The 19122-nt window shown below is 34.6% G+C and overlaps 1 long non-coding RNA gene across 1 annotated transcript; it reads left to right on the top strand.

The window, feature by feature from the left end:
- Positions 1-618: 618 nt before the first annotated feature.
- Positions 619-12658, top strand: LOC129738371 (uncharacterized). The gene is made up of 3 exons (XR_008735505.1): positions 619-740; positions 803-936; positions 12544-12658. It is a non-coding gene; the product is annotated as an uncharacterized LOC129738371 (long non-coding RNA).
- The last annotated feature ends 6464 nt before the right edge of the window (positions 12659-19122 follow it).

Raw genomic sequence — 19122 nt, forward strand, 5'->3', positions numbered from 1 at the left:
TTGAAAAAGATTTTATTTTTAATGCCTATAATTTGACAGTTAGAAAACACCACCTTTTGCCTTTTTTTATAGAAATGGCTGATTTTGTAAAACCGAATAAGAATTTGCTGATATTATAAAAACCTAAATTTTTTTAAATATTTATCACTTGTTTTCAAGTAGTTACTTATTATTTAAACTTAACTGGAAAGGTATGCCGCTTTCAGATTTTGATTAAAACATCATTTGTTCACATTTAGAAAATATTTTGAAAAAAAAGTATGTCGACGTGGACATGACCCAAACCCCTACCCCCCTTTTCGTGGACATTTCCATATCCCCCTCCGCCCCTAAGCTGTCCGTGTTATGTAAACGGCCCCTTATAAAGTTTGTGGGTGATATCATCTTGCAAATGCGTTATACTGGATTAAGTTTCTTGCGGCATCGAAAAATGTAAAAAAATATGCATTTTGTAGCATTATAATTAAGTCAGTGTAGCGATTTTTTTTCTGAGCGTTTCCTACTATTAGAGCTAACAGTAGACCAAAAAAATGAATGTTGAGACCTTAGAGTGTAAATGTCAAACGCACACATTGGAAAACAACGTAAACAACAACCAACAAATCAAAATAACAGCTACCAAAGAAGAAAATTTGGATTTCGATTCGTCATCGCAGTAAAAGCATTTATTGCTGAAATTTGCTCGCATCCCAGAGTCGCAGCCAGAATTGAAGGAGATATTCGCTTCGTTCGTCAATAAGGTGAAATAAAGTGGATAAGCTTTGTTGAATTGGATAAAATCAAACATTTCTTCAATTCGCAGGCAGCGAAAAAATGAGTGCTCCCCGGGAGGGGCCAGTAGCAACGGAAACAGAGCGAGGTAAAAACGAAGGTATCAGTAAAGCGTCGCCGATTCCAGTAAAAAGCTGTGGAGGATTCGGAATTGCTGCTGCTAAGGTGAGATGAAAGGTTATATAGTTTACAGACGGAATCAAAGTCTAGCATTGGCAGATTAGCCGGGAGAATAAACAACCAAAGCTTAGACAAAACAACACTTTTCCTTCGATGATTACCCTCCCAAACAACCAGCATTTTGCCGTAGACGGCTGAGAACTTAGGTGCCTAAGGGCAAAAAGAAAAATAAGGAGAAAGGAAGCTTCCCAGCCACGAGACAAGGCAAAGGGTGAGTCTAACCTAAAAATCTCCCTCCCAGACCCATTAAAGTAACTGCTCGATATTGTAGTGTCGGGTGCCCAGTAAACCACATAACGGACGGTAGCCTATACATCTATCAGAAGACAACGGCCCCATTGGGTGAATGCATTATTATTGTACTGCACAGGCCCGTGCGAAGGACCCGTCCATGGGGGGCACGGTGTCTCTCGGAGAAAACTTTATTTTTCGAAAATTAGCATCGCTAATTTTTTCATCATTCGAAAGCAGGGACTTTCCCCTTTCATTTGAGCCCAAAGTTGAAATAATCCACCGGGGGGTCTAGAACATTTTATTTTTTTGAAGATTTTTTAACCTTTTTAACGGTTTTTTCAAAGACAAAATCATACTAATCACTGTGGAAATGTTCGTCTTACCTTTAGCGTAAATCCAATATCATGTGTTAATAACATGATTTAATAGGAAATTTCCCTGACTACAATTTTGTAGAAGACATTAAAGTGATACATATTGGAAGAAAAGAGTTGGAATGTCACAAACATAGTGATTATTATTTCATTTGAAAAATCTAATAAAACTTCTCACTACTGATTTAACTATTACCAGAAAAATTATTCTACGAACTTAGTTATTGATTGTAGGGTGAATAAATGTTCAAAATGGTTTATTTACAATAAAAAATCAATCTTTTACATGAAATTCATCAGGATTATCTGAATTTATAAGCATTTAAAGGGTTTTATTCTGTAAAGAATGTCTCCCGCCTCTCTTGAAAACTTAGTTATTTAAATTTTGAGCTAAGTTAGTTTGACTACTTTTTGAACAAACATTTGGGATAAGGAAACAAATTAGATTTACTTCTTACATTTAAGCTCAAATTTAAAATAATTCACCTGGATTTCAAAATCAAACATATTAGTTGAAAATCTTTCATTCTGTTTGATGATTTCTGAATGTTTTCATACTTTTCACTTTTGATTGATCGTTAAACCTTAGGCACGGGTATCACAAGCGAAATAAAGTGTCATATATAAAATTTAAAAAATAAAAACAACCCATTGTTTATGTTTGTTTGCATAAATTGGTGTTTTTGGAGGCACTCGTGTATGTAAAAATGTGGTCGAATTTAAGCTTTCAAGCAAAAATTCTAGATTGTTCATTTTTCTCGAAAGTACACGAACTGAACCAAATGTCTTTTATTGATTTTTTTTATTAAAAAGAAAAAAAAATTACAAAATCTCAACATCAACTCTGTTTTCAACAATTCTAAGAGGGTGATTTGATGTAATACTTTAATCTGAAAATTTTCTCTCAATTCACTTTGAGTTGTCAGATCTGAAGTCGTCAGATTTTTTGCGAACTTTTTATTTCGTTTTCTGAAAATTATGCATTTTTTTCAAATTGATAATGTTAACATAACATGGGTTTTTATCTGATACTAAGGAACACTGCGAACATTTGTCTGTGGTTTTCTGCATTTTTGGCTTTCCACTAAAAGGTTATTTTTTTACTTCTATAAAAACAATCGTGTCATAAACAGTATTTAAAGCAGTGGCTTGAAATGCTTAAAATTCAAATTAAAAATTTATTCAAATTTTCAATACTTTGGAAAAAAAAATACCTTAAACTTCAATTATCTCTCACTTCGGGATTTTTTGAAAAATTAGAAAAAAAAATTTGATATTTGTCCCAGAATAATAAAACCCCTAAAATGCTCATAACTTCAGATAATCCTGATCAATTTTATGTAAAAGATTGATTTTCTATTGTTAATAAACCGTTTTGAACATTTATACACTCTACAATCAATAACTAAGATCGTAGAATAATTTTTCTGGTCATAGTACAATCAGTGGTGAGAAGTTTTATTAGATTTTTCAAATGAAATAACAATCACTCCGTTTGTGGCATTCCAACTTTTTTCTTCCAATTTGTATCGCTTTGATGTCTTCTACAAAATTCTAGCCAGGGAAATTTCCTATTAAATCATGTTATAAACATATGATGTTGGATTTACGCTAAAGGAAAGGTGAGCATTTCCACAGTGATTAGTATGATTTTGTCTTTGAAAAACCCGTTAAAAAGGTTAAAAAATCTTCAAAAAAATAAAAGGTTCTAGACCCCCCGGTGGATTATTTCAACTTTGGGCTCAAATGAAAGGGGGAAGTCCCAGCTTTCGAATGTTGCAAAAATTAGCGATGCTAATTTTCGATAAATAAAATCGTTCCATCAGAGACACCGTGGGGGGGGTTTCGAAATTCAAATTTAGATAAAAATAATAACAATACCAAAAATAAACAATAAAAAAAGGAAAGGGATTTCTTACACCGTTTCTCACTCATGATTAACACACAAACTAAAAAAGGCCTGATGAAAAAAAAAAAATTCGAAACATATTACAATGAAAGTTTCAAATTTTCGATAAGTCATGAAAGTAAGAAAGAAATTTGTTTCAAAAGAATGTCTTAGCAAATGTAAAATAAACATTTTCAAAATACAGAGTTAAAAACAAATCTGAATTCCTAAATAAATGTCCAATCTGGTGCAAAGTTTACCATTATTAGTTGTTAGGAAAATGATAGTAGTTGTTAAATTTTATTCATCTTTACTTAAAATTCTTTTCCTCCTCTTCAACTGAAAATTTAATAAAAAAAAATCCGCTGTATATTTTTTTAATTTGAACAAAAAATATTAATCGCGATTTGAAATATTAATTACTATTAACTGAAGAAGAAATGAATTTTAAACAAAATTTAATCAATGTTTGATGGTTCAATTCAATTTGATAAAAAGATGAATATATTTAGATTTATTTTAAAAGTACCAATTATAGAAGCCACAGATAAAACCTTTTATAACGTAAAATCCTTCAGTTATCAAAATAAACGGCTTAAAAAGTTAATTTTTGAAGCTTGAATAAAAACTGATAAAAAATTCAAAATAAGGAGTTCAAAGTTTTGTTATTCATATTGAAAGCACAAACCAAAGTCAGGTAACACTGCGTATTTTTTTTAATAGTTTTAAGGTAGCTACTTCGAACAATTTTTTAAACTTTTTAGATTAATTTAAAAATTATGATCGATCCAAAAACAAGATTTCATTTAAAAAATATTAATAAAAAGTTTTTAAATTTTCAATCCTATGTTTTCAGGCTTTAAATTACAAGCTCTGAGTATTTTGTCACTATCGATTGAAATATTGGCTCCTACAAAGAAGAGAAGGTAGAAACTATATTTTCTTATTTAAAATTTGGAGTTGAAGGCTTATGTTTCAAGAAAACGAAAATTCAGAATTTAACACAAAGACAAATTTTTTAAAAATATTTCTAAAAATTCTAAAAATCTGATTCTGATTTAGTTTATTATACTTCATCCAATTAAGGAAAAATATGTTGATGATAATGATGCATGATCTAATAAGTCAAATTTATCAGTTAAAAAAATTAAAACATAACATTACAAGTATCTTTGACTTTACAGCAGAAAGTGTAAAAAAAACTTGATTCTGTTTAAAGTTTATAATTCATATAAACCTTTTATTTTTAAATAATATGTTTGTGATTTGAGTTTTTGTAAAAAAAAGTATAAAAATTTGTCTAATGATTTTTACTTATTTTCAAAAGTCATTTCAATAACAAAAGCTGATAGAAATAATTGCATATTTAGATTCGGGGCATTCAAATTAGTTTAAATAATTGTTTAAATACATTGCACCTCAGAAAAATGTGAATTTTGTGGCTTTATGTCAATTATTTAAACCCTTTTTGTTAATCATTTAGAAGAACAAAAACCACGAAATAAAATTGAGTCTGAAAATGGTTTTTTAAGAATATTTTAAATCAACATAACATTTGTAATGACATAAAAGTTTTTTTTTAAATAAAAAAAAAGGTTCGTTTCAAACTCTGTTCTTATTTACAGTTGCGTTCAAAAAAGAATGAAATCGCGTGAAGCTGCGCACCCACTTCCAACTTTGACAAGCTGCCATTTCTCTCTCGGTTGATATTTTTTTCATGAAAATTTCACACAATCTAGTTCAACTATCCATCTAACACTCTACAAAATTTGAAGTCTTTACAATGATGAACAACAAAGATAGAGCTATTTCCGTAAAAAAGGGAAATTTGGAGTTGCTTCACTAAACTTGCTGTATCTTCGACAATTTTCATTGAAAATCCTTGAAATTTGGTTCAAAGATGTAAAAATGTTTGATCTACTACCAGGCCAAGTTTCGTCAAAATCGATGAACGTCATCAAAAATGGTGCCGGGTACAAAATCAGGCTCATTATCGCCCAGCAGACGATTTCATTCTTTTTTGGACGGATGTTTGTATGGAAAACATCATAATCCATGTATTCTTGCTTTTTCATTAACAAAATCATAATCTTGTCACCAAGAATGTTGTAAATTGATAGAAACTACATTCCTGCTTTGTTTAGAAATAGAAATTGTTCCAACAGAGCTGGTATTGAAACAAAAGAGCGAATTGAATACTCGCTTTAATTGTATATCAAATTTGTTTATCGGAATAATTAGCAGGTCATTTCTGAATCTCTGTTCTTCTTATTTCGAACTCTATTGATACATTTTCTCTTCCGAAACAAAGCACGAATGAAATTTCTATCAATTTACAACATTCTTGGTGACAAGATTATGATTTTGTTAATGAAAAAGCAAGAATACATGGATTACGATGTTTTCCATACAAACATCCGTCCAAAAAAGAATGAAATCGTCTGCTGGGCGATAATGAGCCTGATTTTGTACCCAGCACCATTTTTGATGACGTTCATCGATTTTGACGAAACTTGGCTTGGTAGTAGATCAAACATTTTTACATCTTTGAACCAAGTTTCAAGGATTTTCAATGAAAATTGTCGAAGATACAGCAAGTTTAGTGAAGCAACTCCAAATTTCCCTTTTTTACGGGAATAGCTCTATCTTTGTTTCCCGTTATTGTAAAGGCTTCAAATTTTGTAGAGTGTTAGATGGATAGTTGAACTAGATTGTGTGAAATTTTCATGAAAAAATATCAACCGAGAGAGAAATGGCAGCTTGTTAAATTTGGAAGTGGGTGCGCAGCTTCACGCGATTTCATTCTTTTTTGAACGCAACTTTAAAAAAAAACCCATTCAAAAGACAAGGTAGGGTTTGTTCATATCAAGTTTTGAGTTTCAATACAAAAGGTTGATTGAACTGAAAATTTAAATCTACAATCAAAGTTAGTTTCAATTCATGAATGGCAAATATTGTCGTAGATCGAAATGCCTCAAGCCAAGGATGATTTATGCCAAAATTCCGCCGGAGGCGAAAAAAAATTTCTGACTTCCTTGTTAACACTTATTTTCAAATACATTTTAAAATCTAGTAATCATCCGTTACTACGGTGGAAATTTTACTTGGAAAAAAATCTTCATGGGGGGGGTTTAACCCCTTAAACCCCCCCCCCCCGTTCGCACGGCCTTGGTACTGCATGAGCCAATCCTTAAATCGCGATGAATTTCAATAGGGTCGTTTTTGAGACCTGAGCCGTTGCTCAAGAGCCGATCGCTTTACGGGACTCAAAGTCGTCGGAGGTGCTTCAGGCACCTGCGAATTCAGAGCTCAAAAATATCGACAGCCTTGCGTGAATGTGAAGTTTCTCTCCATTCAGAGTCTTCCGTTTGCGTTTCCTTCATTGCCTTCTCTCACTCAAAAAACTCTCTCTGACTGACAGCGTTTGAAATTTTCTTTCGCTCATCTTCCCATTCAATTTGGCCAACGGTCAAAGTCAATTCAAGCACATGACTGTGAGCTTCGTTGTAAACTCAGTCATTCTAATTTTAAATGAATGGAATCCGTTCGAGAAAAATTGAATTTTGGTCGCGGCACAAAGCTATCAAATTATTAGCGACTAAACGGTTAACGATAAAAAAAATTAATTAACTCAATAAGATCTTTCATTTTCTATTTAAAAATAAAAGATTAATTCAGAAGGGAGTTAAAAATATTTTTAAGAATACTTTATATAGACACCTGATGCAATTAACAATGTTGTAGATTGTACACTTTCAAAAAACTTTAGCGAGGACATCACAGAAATCGAATGAAAAACTAATAAGTTATAAGCAAATAAAAAATAAAATGAGATTTTTTCAGTTTTTGCCAATCTTCTTGAACCCTATTTTTCACAATTCACAGAAGTTAAGTTTTATGATTACAAACAAATTTGGTTTTTGTTGCTTAGCCACAGGCTAAGGAATTTTACTATCAGTACTTTTTCGGTTGTAGTTTTCATAAAATTCAACTATTTTTCCTTAATTCTGAAATATATAAACACTGACGCATAGCTATATTTTTATGTAGTTTTTGTTGAAATTGTTCCAAAAATAACAGAGAAATTTCAACATATATTAAAAGGAAATATTGTGCCTATTTTTTTCGAATTATTGTTTTTTCCCAAAGCCATCTTCAGACGGGGTTTATGTTCCATCTTTCCTTCCTAGCTTAAGAAAAAAAAACATTCAAAAAATCAATCCAGAACTCTATGACCTAAACACCAATAATTTTTTTTGGATCGCAAAACCCATTTACTAAGTATTTCTGAGGCTACAAAATTAATCATTTTTGGATAAAAAGGTTAATTTTAAATTTTGTCTTGTTATTAGCTTCTCTAAACTGTAGCTTTTGACAAATGCTAGAGGTTTAAAAAAACATTTTTTTAATGAGTTTTTTAAAATCGGTGTATTAAAACAAATTGTTCAAATATAGTAGACACACAAGTTTGTTGAACATTTTAAAGACATGTTTCATTTCCCAACTGAGATAATTAGTAAATTCAATCAATTAAATGCTTGTTAAAAAATCGCGCAAAGTAGTGAACTTTGAAAAATTCCAGTAAATTCAATTTTTGTTGCATCAAAAATCTAAAGACAGCAAAATGTTGGAATTTTAATAGATTTTGTAGTCATATTTTTTTTCAAAACTCTACCATCGCTCAAACAGTATTTACTAGCAATCGAATGAAAAGTAGGTTTTTTAGACCCCTTTTTTGAACTTTTTGTGACCATTTCATTAAAAAAAATTTAAAAAAATATTTCTTGTCTTCATGATGTAGGAATTAACTTCAGCTTTCATATGCATAAGTCAAATATTTTTTTGGACATGTATTATATGAACTACAGCAATTTTCCTGAGGCATGTTTTTTCGGATTTTTTTTCTTTCGTGCTGAATAACGGGAAAACTATAAGCTTTAGCTATATATAATGTTCTAAACATATTTTACTGACATTACAAGGTTTCTATTGATATAAGTTTTATATGAAGTTCATAATAATTCAAACGAATTAAATAGATTTTACTTTTGGAGTGTCAAAATGACACTCTAAGTCGGAAAAGGGAGTTTTTTTGTCCAGGCTTCCAGGGTTCGTCCATAAATAAAGTAAAGATGCAATCACTTCCATCTGTACCGTTGAGCCGTCAACACGTACGCCGGAGCATCGTATCGTTGCTGTGTACCTGCAGGAACATTTTTACATTATTTATTTTTTGCTTACCTGTTTTTCAATCAGCACTTTTCAGTGCTAAAATTATTTTCATTTTCTTTTATTCATATTTTCTCTTTTCTTTCCAGCATGGGAAAGTCATCGGCCGGCTCAAGGGCCGGTAGAAAACGGATTGCCGAACCTAATTCAGGTCCATCGCCCAAAAAAGTTGAAATTTCCAATTCATTCGATGTCCTTCATAACATCGGTGATGAGGAAATATTCATATTTAATTCTGATAAGAGTACTAAGAAACCTTCTTCTTCTTCTTATACTCTTAAAAACAAAAAGATTCCACCAATAACGGTCACGATTCCCGACTTCAATGCCTTTCGAAAAGAAATCGTCACTTCCGTCAAGGATGTGAAGATTTCTTTTCAGATCGGTCGAAGGGGAACTGCTCGTATATTGGCGGAATCTTTTAATGATTTTCAAAAGGTTTTAAATTATTTGAATAATAAAAAACACCAATTTTTTACGTACGACACTAGAAGTGATCGTCCATTTAAAGTTGTACTTCGTGGTCTCACTGGCGATCAGACACCGGATGAGATCACAGCTGAATTAAATTCTTTGTTAGGTTTTTCTCCAATTCAAGTAATTCAAATGAGGAAAAGAACCAACACGAATAATATCAGTAGTGTTGGTTTTGCTCCTGAACTTTATTTGATCCATTTTAAAAAGGATCAGGTTAATAATTTGCAAATTCTTGAAAAGGCTCGTCTTATGTTTCATTGTCGAGTCAAATTCGAACCTTTTCGTAAATCTTCTACCAATTTTCTTCAAAATATTACGCAATGTCGTCGTTGTCAAGCTTTTTGTCATGGCACTAAAAATTGTAGAATGAATGCCAGATGCATGTTTTGCGGCTCATTCGATCATGAAAAATCTAAATGCCTTTTTGGTGGTGATAAGCCAAAAACAGAATTTTTTAAGTGTGCAAATTGCGCAGGTAATCATTCCTCGAATTCGCTAGACTGTCCCATCAGGGCAAAAATTATTGCTTCTAGGAAAAATCCCAAAGTTTCCAGAAAAGTTTCTTCTCCTCCTTCCTCTTATTCGTCTTCACACGTCGGGCCGGCAAACAACCTGCCTGTTCGCATTCAGCCTCGGTCTACATTGGAATCACGGCTGGGTAACACCCGAAGTGATTTTAATGTTACCTGTGCTGAATCTGCGCCCCAGACTCGTTGTTTATCGTTCTCAGAGGTGGTTAAAAATGGGTTGCCTTCTTCAGGTTTAACTAATAAAAATGGGAAAAAACCAAGTCTCAACGTTCATGCGAAGGCTTGGGAAAATCCCCGAAATTCAAATACTTTTTCTTCTCCTTCCTTTTCTGATCCTAACAATTTTGTTGATTTGGGTGAGATTACTGAGGAAAAATTAAAATTTTTGCATCAAAATTTAATGGAAATGATGCAACTTATGTTGAAAGCAAATTCAATGTTTGAAGCTTTCCAAACTTCTTTTAATTATGCTAACAAAATTATTATGACTTTGCGATTCCCTCATGGATCCAAATAGATGTTTAAATATTATGAATTGGAACGCTAGATCTTTGCTGGCTAACCAAGATGAATTCTTTTTATTTTTGAAAACTCAAAACATACATATTGCTGCCATCACTGAAACTTTTTTAAAGCCAGACAATAACTTGAAAAGCAATGCTTTCTTTAAAATTTTACGAAATGATCGACTTGATCGACAAGGTGGGGGTGTAGCTATTGTCATCAATAGTCGTCTCAAATTTAGACTTCTTCCTTCTTTCAATACAAAAGTCTTAGAAACAATTGGAATTGAATTAGAAACTTCTATGGGGAAAATTATAATTGTTGCCGCATATTTGCCTTTCCAATGCAGCGGTGAACAGAAAAATTTTTTGAAGGGAGATTTACAAAAACTCACCAGAAATAAATCTAAATTTTTTATTATTGGTGACTTTAATGCAAAACACCGATCTTGGAATAATATTTCATCAAATTCAAATGGGAATATTTTATTTAACGACTGCTCTGCAGGTTATTATACTGTTGAATATCCTAATGGGCATACTTGTTTTTCTTCAATTAGAAATCCCTCCACAATTGATTTGGTTCTAACGGATTTAGGCGAGCATTGTAGTCAATTAGTTACTCATGCGGACCTCGATTCAGACCACCTTCCAGTAACATTTTCTTTATCCCAAAGTCCCATTGAAAACCCTTTAAAATCAGCTTTTAACTTTCAAAAGGCTAACTGGGAGCGATATATGAATTTTATTGAACGTAATTTGAATGTAAACGTTCCACTTAATTCAATAGAAGATATTGATTTGGCTGTAGAAAATTTGACAATTTCAATAGTCAATGCTAAAGCCGCTTCAATACCTAAAGTTAAACATAAATTTAATCAACCTTTAATTGATGATGATCTTCAGTTTTTGATACGACTGAAAAACATTCGTCGACGCCAATTTCAACGAACTAGGGATCCTTATTTGAAATTAATTTATTGCGACCTTCAAAAAGAGATCAAACGTCGTTTAAATTTCATTCGTAATGAAAACTTTGCCGAAGCAGTAGAGGACATAAAACCCTACTCAAAGCCTTTTTGGAAATTAACTAAAATTCTGAAAAAGCCCCAGAAGCCAATTCCTACTTTGAAAGACGGGGATAAACTTCTTTTAACGAATGCAGAAAAAGCTCAAAAATTAGCCCAACAATTTGAGTCTGCTCATGATTTTAATTTAAACGTTGTAAGTCCAATTGATGCTCAAATTTCCCTTGAATTTGATGATATTCTTTCTAAACAAAATGTATTTGAAAGTTCTCATGAGACAAATATTGATGAACTTAAATTGATTTGCAAAAAATTTAAAAATATGAAAGCCCCAGGGGAAGATGGGATTTTCTATATTCTTATTAAAAAGTTGCCTGAAAGAACTTTAAATTTTTTAGTTAAAATCTTCAATAAATATTTTCACTTGGCTTATTTTCCAAATAAATGGAAAAATGCCAAAGTAACTCCAATTTTAAAACCTGGAAAAAATGCTTCAGAGCCTTCGAGTTATCGACCAATTAGTTTGCTCCCTTCTTTAAGTAAACTATTTGAGAGAGTTATTTTGAATAGAATGATGATTCACATTAATCAGAAATCTATTTTCCCTGATGAACAATTTGGTTTTCGTCATGGACATTCTACTACACATCAACTTTTGAGTGTAACTAATATGATTAACGCTAGCAAATCTGAAGGATATTCAACTGGTGTTGCTCTTCTTGATATTGAAAAAGCTTTTGACAGTGTTTGGCACAAAGGTTTAGTAGCTAAATTAGCTCGATTTGATTTTCCTGTATATCTCACCAAAATTATTCAAAATTATTTGACTAGCCGAACCTTACAAGTAAGCTATCAAAATTCATGCTCTGAAAGGACACCCATTAGAGCTGGTGTCCCTCAGGGCAGTATACTTGGGCCAATTTTATACAATATTTTTACTTCTGATCTTCCTGACGTACCAGAAGGAAAAGGTAGAAGATTATTTGCTGATGATACTTTGCTTTCAGCCAAAGGTCGAAATTTACGGGTGGTACGCAGTAGATTGCAACAAAATTTAAATTCCTTTTTGAATTACTTGAAAACGTGGAAAATTTCTCCTAACGCTTCCAAAACTCAACTTATTTTATTTCCCCATAAGCCAAGAGCTCAATTTTTAAAACCTAATGAAAATCATTCCATAACTTTCAATGGGGATTCATTAGAATGGTCTGATCACGTGAAGTACCTGGGACTTACACTTGATCGGAATCTTACTTTTAAAAATCACATTGAAGATATTCAATCTAAGTGTAATAAATATACTAAATCTCTTTATTCTCTCATCAACAGGAAATCCAGGTTGTGTCTGCGAAATAAGATGTTAATCTACAAACAGGTATTCCGACCAGCGATAATGTATGCAGTTCCGATTTGGTCTAGTTGCTGCGCGACGAGGAAGAAGGCCATCCAGAGGATTCAGAACAAGGTTCTGAAAATGATTTTGCGGCTTCCACCTTGGCACAGCACCGAAGATCTTCATCGGATTGCGGGCATTGAATCGATCGAAGAGATGGCCAACAAAATCATCTCCAACTTCAGAGGCAAATCGATGCAGTCTTCCATCGCAGAGATTCGTTCTCTCTATAATTAGTTTTAATATAGGATAGTCTTAGTTTTTAGTAGTAAGTTTAAAATATTTTTTGACATTACAGGATGTTCTCCTACATAAAAATACTAATGCGGATGAGGGTTAAGATGAATTATTATTATGTTTTTCATTAGAATACGAAAGTTCTTGTTGCCTAGATAAATTGTCTCGAAGACATAAAGTGTCTATCGTTTACCGTTCTGCCACTATTAATTTTGATCGCTTTTTTCGGTTCATTCAAAGTTACGTAAGCGAATATTATGGGCTCACACATTCAAAGTGGAATGAACTGAATGATATTTCAACGTTTGATTCTGTCACGACTTTGTGGAACGAATTGCGAAACAAAAGAGAAGACATTCACAGTCAACAGAAGCTCATCCTCTCCAAACGGAGATTATTTTATCGACTGCCGAAGAAGATGAAAGGGAGAGTTTTTTCTCTCACATTCAACCCGTTTTCTGTCAATAATGGTGACTGTTTCGAGCACTGCCTGCGATACGCCCGTCCAGACAGGGTGCACGACGCAGTGCATCCAGATAAGGTTGCCAGTTTACCTGATACGACTGTGATATTGAGAAAGAAAGCTGTGATACACCTGTGCCGTCCAAGTTGTGATATGATTGTTGTGCGTTTTAATGTTATGATAGGAAAAACGGGCCCGTCAAAGTTAGCAGTGCAGACACTGACACTGAAAATCAGTGGTGCTCAACCTGTTTCAATTTATTGCTCGATTTTTTTTTAATTTTCTACAAAAATTAAAAACTTTAAAAATCTATCTCACGATTTGAGAAACAATGTCATCATCATTTTGTTATCATTAAATGATGACTTCATTACATTATATTTGTTGATAATTACAGCTTTTTTCGGAGAAAATCCTGGACCCGATCATTCGCGGCCACGTTTCAACAAAACCAAAACCGATTGTTTTGGTTTTGTTCTCTTTCGTCAATTCGCATATTGAGAACAGTAGCGTTTGACAGTTGATGATGATCAATCATGATGACAACAATACAAACTTTGTCATAATGCACGTTAAACTCAGCCAACGCAGCTTGTGGTTATGAGTTCAGAGTTGAGAATCACTTTGGATAATCGACAAAATTGTAATCGCTATTGGTCTGAGTTAGCTTTTAAGGACAAAAATAAATGAATGAATGGCATCTCATTTCCAAACAAAATCCTTGTTGCTTAATGATTGAATTCAACAGGTTATGGGTCCAGACACGGCTGGTAAGAAATAGAAGATAGCGTGAGAGGGATACTCTCTTTAGAAATTCTTCGAACACTTGTGGTTAGCGAGTCCAGGAGCATTCCAGCCAACCAGAGGTCCGGAGAGGTCATCCAGGAATCAGTCGAGGTTCGAGGTGGTCAGGCAAGATGTCCCAAGCCCAGGACCAAAGAAGGAATCGAAGTCCATCAGGAATCTGGAGGAATCTGCAGCCAAGGAACGAACCCGGGAATGGTAAGTTACCGAGAGAGTTACTCTCGACTCCACCAGTTGCCAGCCCGGGGAGGGTCATCTTCTGAAAGGAGTACTCTCGATGCCGTCATCAGTCACGCTACGGGTAGCATGCGTGACTTTCTGTTCGATGGCCGTGAGAAGACCTTGGCAGCATGGAAAACCTCATCCACACCATTGTGCGAACCCCCGAGGTAGACGACTGCGCCATTCAGATGAAGGAGCCTGCAAAGGACGAACGGCACCTTGGTAGCCCTCCGGAAGCGCAAAAACGAGGACTCAGAGGATCATGTTGGCTGTCAAAAACATCGTTCTGAACCGCATAATCGGGGTACGATATGCGAAGGAGGCCATGGATATCTTGTGGTGAAGACCTACCAGCGCGTTGGCACCCATTTCTGGATAGCGGTGCGCGACAGGTTCCATGACCTCAAACATCGCAAAAACATCAGATTGTTGAGTCACTTATTTGAGGAATACGATCTGATCGTTTAGGAACTTGAGCGCATGGGTGCGAACATCCCGGCAGATGAAAAGGTCCACGCACTGATCTCCGCGATTCCCAACGACTACAACACAAGGGGCTTTTTACCGTTCTACCGATTGTGGAGCAGAAAAGAATGTTCCTGGACGCTAGCATTCCAAAGTCGAGGGGACTTTCCAACAAGAAATTCAGCATCAAACTCGTGGATGAAGGCTCGAAAAGCGGAGAAGATTATTTGCTTCGGATGTGGCGAACCGGGGCACTACAAAAATCGTTGCCCAGCCCAACGTAAAGGCCTTCGCGGAAAAATTATTGTGGCCGTCGAAGCTCGACGTACAACTGCTACCAGCGGACGAAAAGAGCACAGGGTCAGATTTGTTGTTGATCTGGACCCTGGGTCATGGTCCTGGGTGAAGGACTTTTCCAGGACGTCAGAGACCTTGCCGGCGAGAATCTTCGTGCTAAAAAACTGGCAAAGTTGTATTGAAGAGCGTAGTAGGAAAATCGAAAAAACTCATGATACTCTACGACGTTCATTTTATACCCGAATTGGAAGATAATTTACTCTCAGTTCGAGAATGTACCGAGAACGGGAAAAGGGTGATTCATCTGGGCAACCAAGTTCGGTTCGACATTGTTTAACTATGTAAGACATTCCAAGATATAGATCAAGTATCCCCAGGGATAAATATCCTCATACTTCCCTAAAGTACATTTGAATGTATTTCAGATAAAGAAACTCGTAGTTATTATAATAATGTAATAAAAAGTTTTGAGTAACGATTAAAAAAGTTTTCAAAAATACAACATATTGAAGCTTATTCTTCAATAATAGTACCTTAGGCAACAATTACCCTATTATTAAGCTACCATTCGATAATATTTAAATAATCAATAAGATTCTTTTTTTTCGACCAGCTTTACATTTCGACCCAATAATCCAAGCGAAACACCTTTCACCCTTTGGCCTAATAGCCCAACTACTCCTCAGTGATTGTAAAAGCAAAAGTTCGAGCAGAAGAAAAAACTTTTAAACAGAGCTATTGCATACAGAAATAGCTTTGCTCCTTGCTACTGGTCCACAAAGAAAGCGGCTCATTCTGCTTCGAGGAATCAATTCAGGCACACCTTCCATTATACAGATCCAACTTTTTGCTGAGCTAGATTGTCGACCGAAAGCATGTTTTCCCGGGTGCTGTCTGAATTATTGTTTCCTTTTCCTATTGAAAATTAAAGTCACATCTGAAGCTGGAAGAGCCATGTTTTGCATACCCTCAACCCACCCAACAAATTTGCTCTGGATCCAATTCGTTTCGTTTTGCCCATCAACAGAGAAATCCCTCCCGGGGACCCCGGAAGTTCCATTCCTTCGGTGAAAACTGGGGGGGGGTTGAATGGGGGGACAACATATTTCATTCTTCGACACACACTTTAACATTAATGGAAAATGTTTTCTTTGGGAGTTTCCAAGTACCAACTAAGGATGGGAGTGAAGCTTCCAGAAGAGTTCCAGGAGTTTCAATAAACTTCGACCCAAGTTTTGCACACACAAATACATTCGAGTGCGGTGGCGAAAGGATGGGATGATTGAGAATGGTTTTGATAGCATTCACACAATTTGCAGGAGTCTCTGCTCCATTCATGGTTGAACTGGGAAGAATTTCGAGCTCGGTCGAATGTTTCTCGCAACCTTTGGGAAATATTGTCTTCGAAACGTTCTTCAAACTTCAAGAGCATGACGTCTGACGGGGAAAATGTGAAATGCCAAAGCAGCTGTTCGGCTGCATTTTTCTAGTTCCTTCAACTTCGATCAAATTATATGAAATGTAGTACTCTCCCACTCTTTTAATTAGCGATACAGCCGTCCATTTCCGGTTATTTTCACCCACCCACACCAACAAATTACGATAGCTCGCCGATCCGATTCAATTACCATAAGTTCTATTGTAAGCACCTTAACGTTCCAACGTTTCGGGTTGAAGTGAAAGAAGTTTGCCCCCATTTCAATGCCAAGGTTGTCTGGAACCATTTCCGAAAGGTGGTAGGCTTTCGCCTCATTGATTTGGCTTTAAGCTGATGAAAATTTATGGTTCCCGGCTGCCGGCTAGAGGAAATTTGAATGGACGTCCTCTGAGAGGCGTTGCTTCCTTCTGCGGGCTCTTGACGGTGTGATTATTATGTAAATACTTCGCTCGGTTTCGAGGTTATTTTTAGGAAACATCATGACGACTGGCTTTTCTGTTCGATCAAATTGACTCTTTTAACTTTTTCTTAAAGCTGAAAGGATAAAAACATTGATTCGAGAAGATTTTAGGTTTGAAATGCCTTAAAATCTGTTTTTATTTTAAAAAAAATCAAGCTTCTTGTGACCGACAATTTTTTTCAAGTAAATCTGTCGATTTTTGCCATTATCATAACATTTTTTGAATTTTTATTTTATGGTTATTTTTAAGAAGTTTTTATCAATTTTTATCAATTTTGAGTCATTTTTGTCATTTTTGTCATTTTTGTCATTTTTGTCATTTTTGTCATTTTTGTCATTTTTGTCATTTTTGTCATTTTTGTCATTTTTGTCATTTTTGTCATTTTTGTCATTTTTGTTATTTTTGTCATTTTTGTCATTTTTGTCATTTTTGTTATTTTTGTCATTTTTGTCATTTTTGTAATTTTTGTCATATTTTTCATTTTTGTCATTTTTGCCATTTTTGTAATTTTTATCATTTTTGTCATTTTTGTCATTTTTGTCATTTTTGTCATTTTTTGTCATTTTTGTCATTTTTGTCATTTTTGTCATTTTTGTCATTTTTGTCATTTTTGTCATTTTTGTCATTTTTGTCATTTTTGTCATTTTTGTCATTTTTGTCATTTTTGTCATTTTTGTCATTTTTGTCATTTTTGTCATTTTTGTCATTTTTGTCATTTTTGTCATTTTTGTCATTTTTGTCATTTTTGTCATTTTTGTCATTTTTGTCATTTTTGTCATTTTTGTCATTTTTGTCATTTTTGTCATTTTTGTCTTTTTTGTCATTTTTGACATTTTTTTCGGAATACTGGAGACTGTCTGACAGCTGCTGTACAGCAAATCCAAAGACAAACACTAAAGATGCCTGAGACCCCTCCCCCACATAAAAGGGAATCGTTATTGAGGATGTCAGCAGTCTGGGTAATGCTCCCTGGGACTGTCATTTGATCCATCAGCAGCAGCATCTTAAGAAAATCCAGGTTATATACAACTGGCCTGAACCGTTGAAAGCCCCGGATGACGCGACGACGTGATTCAGCGAGTCTTTTCCCGAGTGGGTGATTGATTATGTTGTAGGTGGCTAGAAGCTGCTAGAACAAAGCGAGTTTTGTTGTTGTTTGTGCTTTGAAGAAAAACAAAATGGTGGAATTAAATTCAAAATTTTTCATCTTGATGGTAACGATTTAATTTTCCATTCCTTATTTTTGAATCTTCGTTTAATTCTGTTTTCGGTCCTATTTTATATTCAGCATTTCAGAGGATCCAACGTCAGTAAGTTAATCAACAGGACCTTATCGCATCAGACAGACTCGATTCCAGTCCAGAATGACGTATGCTTCGTGTCCCGAGAATCCCGTAGTGTCGAAAAATTTAATTTCACAATTTAACAACCCATAGTAGGGTTCAGATAATTATGTTTGCCACTCGAAAGGGTCCTGAGTCGTAAAACAAATTAACCGAAAATGGTCCAACATGCTCTGAAAGGAGCAAACGAAGGAAGGCAAACAAGCAAACAATATCAGCCTCATTCAGATACCAACACAAACACAAATACAAACACACACTCGTTTGCACTTTTACGACCTCTATTGATAAGATAATTGGTAACCTTTGAACCGAAATGGGGCGAACCTTTTCTTGAGCAACAGGCTCCGAAGGCACCTTTTATTCATCATATAAAAGGGGGAAGCCTAAGGCCTGAAACATCCCAAAGGCTGCATCAAGAGTAGAAGAAAAATAAGCCGGAAAAGGATGAAAGAGAAAATGCTTACAACATAAACGGTTTGCTGCCCGGAAAAACGGGCAAACTGTTGAACCTTTTTCATTCTGGCGGAGCTCAGCTGGATGTCCTGGAGGCTTCTGCATGCCTGCGGCCTGTATTATTTCATTCTTTGGGATGTTTTTTTTTCGGAATAAAATAAAGCATCACTTAAAAGGCATTTCTCAGCAGAGAGAATCAAAATTGTTAAAAAAAAATTAAATTTATAACGCCAACCGATTTTTCTAACTTTGTGTGTGATTTTTTAGTTTTTTTAGAATTTTATTTACATACCTTTGTGTTCGAAAGAAAAATACAAAGGTTCGAAAAG

Source organism: Uranotaenia lowii, chromosome 1, assembly GCF_029784155.1.
Source record: "Uranotaenia lowii strain MFRU-FL chromosome 1, ASM2978415v1, whole genome shotgun sequence".
NCBI classification, from domain to species: Eukaryota; Metazoa; Arthropoda; class Insecta; order Diptera; family Culicidae; genus Uranotaenia; species Uranotaenia lowii.